The 11,757-nt window shown below is 61.2% G+C and overlaps 1 long non-coding RNA gene across 1 annotated transcript; it reads right to left on the reverse strand.

Annotated features, from left to right (window-relative positions):
- Positions 1-1,489: 1,489 nt before the first annotated feature.
- LOC144490842 (uncharacterized) lies at positions 1,490-8,580 on the reverse strand. The gene is made up of 3 exons (XR_013497353.1): positions 8,517-8,580; positions 2,725-2,874; positions 1,490-1,565 (listed from the first exon to the last, which is right to left on the reverse strand). It is a non-coding gene; the product is annotated as an uncharacterized LOC144490842 (long non-coding RNA).
- Positions 8,581-11,757: the final 3,177 nt, after the last annotated feature.

Below are 11,757 nucleotides of genomic sequence, written 5' to 3' on the forward strand. Positions count from 1 at the left end.
GGGAGGGAGGGGGAGGCGGCGAGGGAGGGAGGGGGAGGGCGGCGAGGGAGGAGGGGGAGGGCGGCGAGGGAGGGAGGGGGAGGGCGGCGAGGGAGGGAGGGGGAGGGCGGCGAGGGAGGGAGGGGGAGGGCGGCGAGGAGGGAGGGGGAGGGCGGCGAGGGAGGGAGGGGGCGGCGGGAGGGAGGGAGGGGAGGGCGGCGAGGGAGGGAGGGGGAGGGCGGCGAGGGAGGGAGGGGGAGGGGCGGCGAGGGAGGGAGGGGGGAGGGCGGGAGGGAGGGAGAGGGGAGGGCGGCGGGAGGGAGGGAGGGGAGGGCGGCGAGGGAGGGGGGAGGGCGGAGGGAGGGAGGGGGAGGGCGGCGAGGGAGGGAGGGGGAGGGCGGCGAGGGAGGGAGGGGGAGGGCGGCGAGGGAGGGAGGGGGAGGGCGGCGAGGGAGGGAGGGGGAGGGCGGCGAGGGAGGGAGGGGGAGGGCGGCGAGGGAGGAGGGAGGGCGGCGAGGGAGGGAGGGAGGGCGGCGAGGGAGGGAGGGGGAGGGCGGCGAGGGAGGGAGGGGGAGGGCGGCGAGGGAGGGAGGGGAGGGCGGCGAGGGAGGGAGGGGGAGGGCGGCGAGGGAGGGAGGGGGAGGGCGGCGAGGGAGGGAGGGGAGGGCGGCGAGGGAGGGAGGGGGAGGGCGGCGAGGGAGGGAGGGGGAGGGCGGCGAGGGAGGGAGGGAGGCGCGAGGGAGGGAGGGGGAGGGCGGCGAGGGAGGGAGGGGGAGGGCGGCGAGGGAGGGAGGGGGAGGGCGGCGAGGGAGGGAGGGGGAGGGCGGCGAGGGAGGGAGGGGGAGGGCGGCGAGGGAGGGAGGGGGAGGGCGGCGAGGGAGGGAGGGGAGGCGCGAGGGAGGAGGGGAGGGCGGCGAGGGAGGGAGGGGGAGGGCGGCGAGGGAGGGAGGGGAGGGCGGCGAGGGAGGGAGGGGGAGGGCGGCGAGGGAGGGAGGGGAGGGCGGCGAGGGAGGGAGGGGGAGGGCGGCGAGGGAGGGGGGGAGGGGCGAGGGAGGAGGGGAGGGCGGCGAGGGAGGGAGGGGGAGGGCGGCGAGGGAGGGAGGGGGAGGGCGCGAGGGAGGGAGGGGGGAGGGCGGCGAGGGAGGGAGGGGAGGGCGGCGAGGGAGGGAGGGGAGGGCGGCGAGGGAGGGAGGGGGAGGGCGGCGAGGGAGGGAGGGGGAGGGCGCGAGGGAGGGAGGGGAGGGCGGCGAGGGAGGGAGGGGGAGGGCGGCGAGGGAGGGAGGGGGAGGGCGGCGAGGGAGGGAGGGGGAGGGCGGCGAGGGAGGGAGGGAGAGGGCGGCGAGGGAGGGAGGGAGAGGACACAGCGAGGGAGGGGGTTGCCGATGGAGGGGGAAAGTGGGCGGCGGGAGGGGAGGGGTGGCGAGGGAGGGAGGGAGAGGGCGGTGAGGGAGGGAGGGAGGGGGAAGGAGAGGACGCAGCGAGGGAGGGGGAGAGGGAGCGAGATACTCACCTCAGAACGCTGTAGGGAATGTCGAAATGCTCGAGCAGCACCAGCGGGCCGGAGGTTCGGAAAGATGACTTAAACACTGAGGGCAAGAGGAAGAAAGTCTGAGGGAGTGAGCTGGCAATGTGAGCGACCCCCTCACCACCGCCCCCCCCCCACCCGAATCCTGGCAGCCCCTCCCCACCAAACCCCCCCGTCAGGGCGGAGGCAGAGAACACACTGCTCTACACACCCCCTGCTCACAAAACTCTGTGTCGCAGAGACGGAGAGAGACAGAGGGAGAGAGAGGGAGAGGGAGAGAGAGCGACGGAGAGAGGGCGAGAGAGACGGAGTGGGAGAGAGAGGGAGAGAGAGAGAGAGAGAGGGAGAGAGAGAGAGAGACGGAGAGCGACAGAGAGAGAGAATGAGCGACGGAGAGAGAGAGAGAGAGAGCGACGGAGAGAGAGAGCGACGGAGAGAGAGAGAGAGCGACGGAGAGAGAGAGAGCGACGGAGAGAGAGAGAGAGCGACGAGAGAGAGAGAGAGCGACGGAGAGAGAGAGAGAGCGACGGAGAGAGAGAGCGAGAGAGAGAGAGACGGAGAGACAGAGAGGGACAGAGAGAGAGAGACGGAGAGAGAGAGAGACGGAGAGAGAGAGAGTGACGGAGCGAGAGAGAGAGCGACGGAGAGAGAGAGAGAGAGAGAGACGGAGAGAGAGAGAGAGACGGAGAGAGACAGGGAGAGAGAGACAGAGACGGGAGAGAGAGAGACGGAGAGAGAGAGAGACAGAGAACACCATCCCTTTAACCCCCTCCCACGCCGTCCTTTAACCCCCCCGGCCATCCCTTTATCCCCCACGTCCCTTCCCTCCACCCACCCCCCTCCCGTGTCCCTTTACGCCCTGCCGTCCCTTTGCAACGTTCTGGACATCCATTGGTTTGGCCGCACCCCTGATCCCCAGTGCCTCTCGAGACCCGGTTCCCGCGGGGTTGCAGCAACCGCAGGAACCAGAAGCAGCCTTACCCCATGCTGCGATCCCTCACCTCACGGCGCCGTCCCTTTACCCCCCCCCACCCCCCACGTCCCTTTACCACGCTTCCAGACATCCATTTGTTTGCTCGCACCCCTGATCCCCAGTGCCGCTTGAGACCCCGGTTCCCACGGGGTTGCAGCAACCGTCGGAAGCTGCTTTACCCCGGCCCGTGAGTCATCACCGCCATGCCGTCGTCCCTTACACCCCCGCCGTCCCGCCGTCCCTTTACCTTGCATCTGCTCGGCGAGTTGCCGAATGGGTAGCACCTCCTGCACCACGTATTGCCGGACCCGTCCGCTCCTCAACAGCTCCGAGCGCTCCCTGGGGATGACGAACTCGCAGGCCATCGCGGAGGAGGGGGGAGCCGGAGGCCTGTGACCTAAAAAGACAAGGTGGGGAGGGAGAGGGAGCAAGGTTAACAGAGAGGGGAAAGTGGCGGAGGAGGGGCTGAGGGGGGGGGGGGGGGGGGGGGGGGGCGGGGGAAACGGCGGAGGACCCGAGCGGGGACTGGCTCACAGTCGCAGCTTTCCACCCCTAAATCCCAAGAGCTGTAGCGGCGCCCTTTTAAAAAAATTCATCCGTGGGACACGGGCGTCGCTGGCTGGGTCCAGCATTTATTGCCCATCCCTAGTTGCCCCTTGGAGGGCAGTTGAGAGACACTCACATTGCTGTGTGTCTCTGGAGTCACATGTAGGCCAGACCGGGGCAAGGACGGCAGATTTCCTTCCCCAAAGGGAACCAGATGGGTTTTTTCCGACAGTGGGTCATCAGTAGATTCTTAATTCCAGACATTTTTTATTGAATTCAAATTCCACCATCTGCCGTGGCGAGATTCGAACCTCGGTCCCCAGAACATTAGCTGAGTTTCTGGATTAATAGTGAAGCGATAATGCCACTAGGATATCACCTCCCCTGTAAGGCTGTACAAGGCTCTGGTCAGACCCCATTTGGAGTATTGTGAGCAGTTTTGGGTCCCAGATCTAAGGAAGGATGTGCTGGCCCTTGGAAAGGGATGATGTGGAGATAGAAACATAGAAAAACTACAGCACAAAACAGGCCCTTCGGCCCCACAAGTTGTGCCGAACACATCCCTACCTTCTAGGCCGACCTATAACCCTCCATCCTATTAAGTCCCATGTACTCATCCAGGAGTCTCTTAAAAGACCCTATTGAGTTTGCTTCCACTGACGGCAGCCGATTCCACTCGCCCACCACCCTCTGTGTGAAAAACTTCCCCCCAACATCTCCCCTGTACCTACCCCCCAGCACCTTAAACCTGTGTCCTCTCGTAGCAGACATTTCCACCCTGGGAAAAAGCCTCTGAGAGTCCACCCGATCTATGCCTCTCAACATCTTATATACCTCTATTAGGTCTCCTCTCATCCGTATCTCTCCAAGGAGAAAAGACCGAGCTCCCTCAGCCTATCCTCATAAGGCATGCCACTCAATCCAGGCAACATCCTTGTAAATCTCCTCCGCACCCTTTCAATCTTTTCCACATCCTTCCTGTAATGAGGCGACCAGAACTGAGCACAGTTCTCCAAGTGGGGTCTGATGAGGGTCTTATATAGCTGCATCATTATCCCCGGACTCCTAAACTCAATCCCTTGATTGATAAAGGCCAGCACACCATACGCCTTCTTAACCACCTCCTCCACCTGCGGGGCCGATTTTAGAGTCCTATGGACCCGGACCCCAAGGTCCTTCTGATCCTCCACAGTACTAAGAGTCTTTCCCTTTATATTGTACTCCTTCATCCCATTTGACCTGCCAAAATGGACCACGACGCATTTATCTGGGTTGAAGTCCATCTGCCACTTCTCCGCCCAGTCTTGCATCCTATCTATGTCCCTCTGTAACTTCTGACATCCCTCCAGACTATCCACAACCCCACCGACCTTCGTGTCGTCAGCAAACTTACCAACCCATCCCTCCACTTCCTCATCCAGGTCATTTATGAAAATGACAAACAGCAAGGGTCCCAGAACAGATCCCTGGGGCACACCACTGGTGACCGACCTCCATTTCGAAAAAGACCCATCTATACCCACTCTCTGCCTCCTTTTGGCAAGCCAGAGATGCCAGCATTGTCTGGGGTAAGCACAGTAAGAAGTCTCACAACACCAGGTTAAAGTCCAACAGATTGGACCTGTTGGACTTTAACCTGGTGTTGTGAGAATTCTTACCTTGGAAAGGGTCCAGAGGAGGTTCACAAGAATGATCCCAGGAATGAAGAGCTTGTCGGATGAGGAACGGGTTGAGGACTCTGGGTCTGTACTTGTTGGAGTTTAGAAGGATGAGGGGGGATCTTATTGAAACTTACAGGATACTGCGAGGCCTGGATAGAGTGGACGTGGAGAGGATGTTTCCACTGGTAGGAAAAACTAGAACCAGAGGGCACAACCACAGGCTAAAGGGACGATCCTTTAAAACAGAGATGAGGAGGACTTTCTTCAGCCAGGGAGTGGGGAATCTGTGGAACTCTTTGCCGCAGAAGGCTGTGGAGGCCGGGTCATTGAGTGTCTTTAAGAAAAGAAGTCCCGGTCTATCCAGCCTCTCCTGGAACTCAATCCATCAAGTCCCGGTAGCATCCTAGTAAATCTTTTCTGCACTCTTTCTCGTTTAATAATATCCTTTCTATAATAAGGTGACCAGAACTGTGCACAGTATTCCAAGTGGGGCCTTACCAATGTCTTGTACAACTTCAACAAGACGTCCCGACTCCTGTAGTCAATGTTCTGACCAATTAGATTTTTAAATTGAATTCAAATTCCACCATCTGCCGTGGCGGGATTCGAACCCGGGTCCCCCAGAACATTAGCCGAGTTTCTGGATTAATAGTGAAGCGATAATGCCACTAGGATATCACCTCCCCCACAAACCCCGAGACCTCCATTGCGGGTGGAGAAGGCAGTCAAGAAGACATACGGCATTCTTGCCTTCGTCGGCCGGGGCACTGAGTTTAAAAATTGGCAAGTCATGTATCGGCGTCACGGTAGCACAGTGGTTAGCACTGCTGCTTCACAGCTCCAGGGTCCCGGGTTCGATTCCCGGCTCGGGTCACTGTCTGTGTGGAGTTTGCACATTCTCCTCGTGTCTGCGTGGGTTTCCTCCGGGTGCTCCGGTTTCCTCCCACAGTCCAAAGATGTGCGGGTTAGGTTGATTGGCCAGATTAAAAAAAAGCTGCCCCTTAGAGTCCTGAGATGCGTAGGTTAGAGGGATTAGCGGGTAAATATGTGGGGGTAGGGCCTGGGTGGGATTGTGGTCGGTGCAGACTCGATGGGCCGAATGGCCTCCTTCTGCACTGTAGGGTTTCTATGATTCTATGTTGCAGATTTATAGAACCTTAATTAGGCCGCACTTGGAATATAGTGTTCAATTCTGGTCGCCACACCACCAGAAGGACGTGGAGGCTTTGGAGAGGGTACAGAAAAGATTTACCAGGATGTTGCCTGGTATGGAGGGCATTAGCTATGAGGAGAGGTTGGAGAAACTTGGTTTATTCTCACTGGAGCGACGGAGGTTGAGGGGAGACCTGATAGAAGTCTACAAGATTATGAGGGGCATGGACAGAGTGGATAGTCAGAAGCTTTTCCCAGGGTGGAAGAGTCAATTATATGGGGACGTAGGTTTAAGGTGCGAGGGGCAAGGTTTAAAGGAGATGTACGAGGCAGATTTTTTTACACAGAGGGTGGTGGGTGCCTGGAACTCGCTGCCGGGGGAGGGAGTGGAAGCGGATACGATAACTGAGTTTTAAGGGGCGTCTTGACAAATACATGAATAGGATGGGAATAGAGGGATATGGTCCCTGGAAGGGTAGTGGGTTTTAGTTCAGATGGGCAGCACGGTCGGTGCAGGCTTGGAGGGTCGAAGGGCCTGTTCCTGTGCTGTAATTTTCTTTGTTCTTTGAGACCTGGTACGCTGTAGTGACACACCTCCCCCGAACAGCCCTAGAAGCACACCTTCCCCCCCGAATAGCCTGAGCAGCACACCTTCCCCCCCGAATAGCCTGAGCAGCACACCTTCCCCCCCGAATAGCCTGAGTAGCACACCGTTCCCCCCCCCCCCGAATAGCCCTAGAAGCACACCTTCCTCCCCGAATAGCCCTAGAAGCACACCTTCCTCCCCGAATACGTTTAAGACTTATCCAGATATGGATGATATTGGAATAGTGTAGATTAGAGGGGCTTTAGATTGGTTTCACTGGTCGGCGCAACATCGAGGGCTGAAGGGCCTGTACTGCGCTGTAATGTTCTATGTTCTAGATAGCCACATGAACGGAGTGGGAATGGAGGGATACAAAAGAATGGCCTAGTTTGGACCAGGGAGCGGCGCAGGCTTGGAGGGCCGAAGGGCCTGTTCCTGTGCGGTATTATTCTTTGTTCTTTGAATAGCCTGAGCAGCACACCTTCCCCCCCCAAATAGCCTGAGCAGCACACCTTCCCCCCCCCCCGAATAGCCCGAGCAGCACACCTTTCCCCCCCCGAATAGCCCGATGAGCACACCTTTTCACCCCGAATAGCCCATTCAGCACACCTTCCCCCCCCCCCCAAACAGCCCTAGAAGCACACCTTCCCCCCTGAATAGCCTGAGTAGCACACCTTCCCCCCCGAATAGCCTGAGTAGCACACCTTTCCCCCCCGAATAGCCCAATCAGCACACCTTCCCCCTCGAATAGCCCGAGCAGCACACCTTCCCCCCCCCCGAACAGCCTGAGCAGCACATCTTTCCCCCCCCCCGAATAGCCTGAGTAGCACACCTTTCCCCCCTGAGTAGCACACCATTCCCCTCCCCGAATAGCCCTAGAAGCACACCTTCCTCCCAGAATAGCCTCAGCAGCACACCTTCCCCCCCGAATAGCCCGATGAGCACACCTTTTCACCCCGAATAGCCTGAGCAGCACACCTCCCCCCCCCAGTAGCACACCTTCCCCCCCCCCCCACATAGCCTGAGCAGCACACCTTCGCCCCCCCCCCACATAGCCTGAGCAGCACACCTTCCCCCCGAATAGCCTGAGTAGCACACCTTCCCCCCGAATAGCCTGAGCAGCACACCGTCCCCCCCGAATAGCCTGAGCAGCACACCTTCCCCCCCGAATAGCCTGAGCAGCACACCGTCCCCCCCGAATAGCCTGAGCAGCACACCTCCCCCCCCCGAATAGCGTGAGCAGCACACCGTCCCCCCCGAATAGCCTGAGCAGCACACCGTCCCCCCCGAATAGCCTGAGCAGCACACCGTCCCCCCCGAATAGCCTGAGCAGCACACCGTCCCCCCCCCGAATAGCCTGAGCAGCGACGTCCCCACCCCATGAGGTAAAGAGCCTATAAAAGAGACACCTCTCAGCCTGTGGGACTCACTGAGCTGAGATGTCCAATGATATCTGGGTGGAGAAGGTTGTGTGGGTCAGTTGTTGTTGTAAAATGGGATTTTTCTCGGGACCTGCTGGGTGCCTGGGGCCCAAGTTTCGACAGTCCGTGCCCGGCCCCCCCCAACGGCTCCCTCCCCTCCGCCAATCATCGGCCCCGCCCCGCCCCCTCCCCCAGGCTCAGCCAATCAGAAACTGCCTCCCGCCCTCCCCCTCAGCCAATCAGCGCCCGCCCCGCCCCGCCCCCCCCCGCGCGCGGCGCCAACCGTCCATCCCGCGCGCGGCTCCCATTCAAATCTCCGCCAATCAGCGGCTGCGGGCACCTCTCCCACTAACCAATCGGAACACGCCGCCGCGCTCCGCCAATCAGCGGCTGCCTCCGCCTGGGAACTCAGCCAATCAACGAGCGGGCCACTCCCTCCGCCAATCAGAGGCGGCCCTGCCCTGCCCCCCCCCCTCCCTCCCTCCGCCAATCAGAGGCGGCCCAGTCTCGCGCGCTCCCATTCAAATCGCGGGCCAACCGCCGTCCCGAGGCGCCCCTCCCCCCACTGTCTCTCCGCGAAGCCCCCGCCCCTCCCCTCCCCGCGCGGGGCGGCGCGTCACGTCACCGAGCCGCCGCTCCGGTTGCTCCGGGTAACGGGCGCGCTCCGACTGACCTGAGCTTCGCCGCGGCGCTCCGCTGCTGCTGCTTCACCGGGACCGGAAACACAGTGCCCAGGCCACGCTCACTCACTGACGCCACATCCGGGGCGGAGCTGCTGCTGGAGTCCGGTGCCTGCGCAGTGCCGCCTGCAGCCTCCCAGCGCCGCTCACAGGGCAGCAGTGTTACTGCAGCCTGGTGCTCCTGGGTGATGTCACCGCGCCATGATGTCACCGCACCGTGATGTCACCGCACCGTGATGTCACTGCACCGTGATATCACCGCACCGTGATGTCACCGCACCGTGATGTCACTGCACCGTGATATCACCGCACCGTGATGTCACCGCACCGTGATGTCACTGTACCGTGATGTCACTGCACCGTGATGTCACTGTACCGTGATGTCACCGCACCGTGATGTCACTGCACCGTGATATCACCGCACCGCCCGCACCGTGATATCACCGCACCGTGATGTCACTGTACCGTGATGTCACCGCACCGTGATGTCACCGCACCGTGATGTCACCGCACCGTGATGTCACCGCACCGTGATGTCACCGCACCGTGATGTCACCGCACCGTGATGTCACCGTACCGTGATGTCACTGCACCGTGATGTCACCGCACCGTGATGTCACCGCACCGTGATGTCACTGCACCGTGATGTCACTGTACCGTGATGTCACCGCACCGTGATGTCACTGCACCGTGATATCACCGCACCGCCCGCACCGTGATGTCACCGCACCGTGATGTCACCGCACCGTGATGTCACCGCACCGTGATGTCACTGTACCGTGATGTCACTGCACCGTGATGTCACCGCACCGTGATGTCACCGCACCGTGATGTCACTGCACCGTGATGTCACCGCACCGTGATGTCACCGCACCGTGATGTCACCGCACCGTGATGTCACCGCACCGTGATGTCACTGCACCGTGATGTCACTGTACCGTGATGTCACTGCACCGTGATGTCACCGCACCGTGATGTCACCGCACCGTGATGTCACTGCACCGTGATGTCACCGCACCGCCCGCACCGTGATGTCACCGCACCGTGATGTCACCGCACCGTGATGTCACCGCACCGTGATGTCACCGCACCGTGATGTCACCGCACCGTGATGTCACCGCACCGTGATGTCACCGCACCGTGATGTCACCGCACCGTGATGTCACCGCACCGTGATGTCACTGCACCGTGATGTCCCCGCACCGTGATGTCACTGCACCGTGATGTCACTGCACCGCCCGCACCGTGATGTCACTGCACAAGTGATGTCACTGCACCATGATGTCACTGCACCGCCCGCACCGTGATGTCACTGCACCGTGATGTCACTGCACCGTGATGTCCCCGCACCGTGATGTCACTGCACCGCCCGCACCGTGATGTCACTGCACCGCCCGCACCGTGATGTCACCGCACCGTGATGTCACTGCACCGCCCGCACCGTGATGTCACCGCACCGTGATGTCACTGCACCGCCCGCACCGTGATGTCCCCGCACCGTGATGTCACTGCACCGCCCGCACCGTGATGTCACCGCACCGTGATGTCACTGCACCGCCCGCACCGTGATGTCACTGCACCGTGATGTCACTGCACCGTGATGTCACCGCACCGTGATGTCACCGCACCGTGATGTCACTGCACCGCCCGCACCGTGATGTCACTGCACCGTGATGTCACCGCACCGTGATGTCACTGTACCGTGATGTCACTGCACCGTGATGTCCCCGCACCGTGATGTCCCCGCACCGTGATGTCACTGCACCGTGATGTCCCCGCACCGTGATGTCACCGCACCGTGATGTCACTGCACCGTGATGTCACTGCACCGTGATGTCACCGCACTGTGATGTCACTGCACCGTGATGTCACCGCACCGTGATGTCACTGCACCGTGATGTCACTGCACCGTGATGTCACTGCACCGTGATGTCACTGCACCGTGATGTCACCGCACCGTGATGTCCCCGCACCGTGATGTCCCCGCACCGTGATGTCACCGCACCGCCCGCACCGTGATGTCACCGCACCGTGATGTCACCGCACCGTGATGTCACCGCACCGCCCGCACCGTGATGTCACCGCACCGTGATGTCACCGCACCGTGATGTCACCGCACCGTGATGTCACTGCACCGTGATGTCACTGCACCGTGATGTCACTGCACCGTGATGTCACCGCACCGTGATGTCACTGCACCGCCCGCACCGTGATGTCACTGCACCATGATGTCACCGCACCGTGATGTCACTGCACCGTGATGTCACTGCACCGTGATGTCACTGCACCGTGATGTCACTGCACCGCCCGCACCGTGATGTCACTGCACCGTGATGTCACTGCACCGCCCGCACCGTGATGTCACTGCACCGCCCGCACCGTGATGTCACTGCACCGCCCGCACCGTGATGTCACCGCACCGTGATGTCACCGCACCGTGATGTCACTGCACCGTGATGTCACTGCACCGTGATGTCACTGCACCGTGATGTCACCGCACCGTGATGTCACTGCACTGTGATGTCACTGCACCGTGATGTCACTGCACCGTGATGTCACTGCACCGTGATGTCACTGCACCGTGATGTCACTGCACCGTGATGTCACCACACCGTGATGTCACCGCACCGTGATGTCACCGCACCGTGATGTCACCGCACCGTGATGTCACTGCACCGTGATGTCACTGCACCGTGATGTCCCCGCACCGTGATGTCCCCGCACCGTGATGTCACCGCACCGTGATGTCACCGCACCGTGATGTCACCGCACCGTGATGTCACCGCACCGTGATGTCCCCGCACCGTGATGTCACCGCACCGTGATGTCACTGCACCGTGATGTCACCGCACCATGATGTCACCGCACCGTGATGTCCCCGCACCGTGATGTCCCCGCACCGTGATGTCACCGCACCGTGATGTCACCGCACCGTGATGTCACCGCACCGTGATGTCACCGCACCGTGATGTCCCCGCACCGTGATGTCACCGCACCGTGATGTCACTGCACCGTGATGTCACCGCACCGTGATGTCACCGCACTGTGATGTCCCCGCACCGTGATGTCACCGCACCGTGATGTCCCCGCACCGTGATGTCACCGCACCGTGATGTCACCGCACCATGATGTCACCGCACCGTGATGTCCCCGCACCGTGATGTCACCGCACCGTGATGTCACTGCACCGTGATGTCACCGCACCGTGATGTCACCGCACCGTGATGTCCCCGC

The sequence above is a fragment of the Mustelus asterias genome, unplaced genomic scaffold, assembly GCF_964213995.1.
Source record: "Mustelus asterias unplaced genomic scaffold, sMusAst1.hap1.1 HAP1_SCAFFOLD_3908, whole genome shotgun sequence".
NCBI classification, from domain to species: domain Eukaryota; kingdom Metazoa; phylum Chordata; class Chondrichthyes; order Carcharhiniformes; family Triakidae; genus Mustelus; species Mustelus asterias.